The sequence below is a fragment of the Carlito syrichta genome, unplaced genomic scaffold, assembly GCF_000164805.1.
Source record: "Carlito syrichta isolate Samal-C Ts95f unplaced genomic scaffold, Tarsius_syrichta-2.0.1 Scaffold136155, whole genome shotgun sequence".
NCBI classification, from domain to species: domain Eukaryota; kingdom Metazoa; phylum Chordata; class Mammalia; order Primates; family Tarsiidae; genus Carlito; species Carlito syrichta.
The window spans coordinates 3,130-3,641 of record NW_007080251.1 but is presented as its reverse complement, the minus strand read 5'-3'; positions in this window follow the sequence as shown (position 1 = coordinate 3,641).

Genomic DNA, 512 nt, shown 5'->3' with positions numbered 1-512 from the left:
AGCGGCCACTGCACTCCAGTCTGGGCGACAGAGTGAGACTCCAACTCAAAACAAAAGACAAGAAAAACATCTCCAACAGAGAGTGAGGTGAAGGGCGGCCCTCGTCCTGATGACGCTCAGCTTCTCTGGGGGTCTCCAGCGATGGTGCGAATGGCAGCAACAAACACTATGTACCAGACTCCACTCAAAGCCCCTCCACGAGTCCCTTAAGCCCTCATAGCAATCCTGCAATCAGGGTACCCTCTTCCCTTAGAGACAAGGAGATCACAGAGAGGTGACATGCTCACACACACAGCTCATCAGTGGAGGTATTGACTCCACATCTGTGCTCTGTCTTTAAACACAAAGAAATGTAAGAGGCCGGACAGCTGATTCCTCCAGCAAGAGGGAACACACCTTTGGAGTGACTGTATTTTGAAAATCCACTTAGGCCAGGCGTGGTGGCTCACGCCTGTAATCCCAGCAAGGACTGCCTGAGTCCAGAGGATCCAGACCAGCTGGGCAACTTGGCG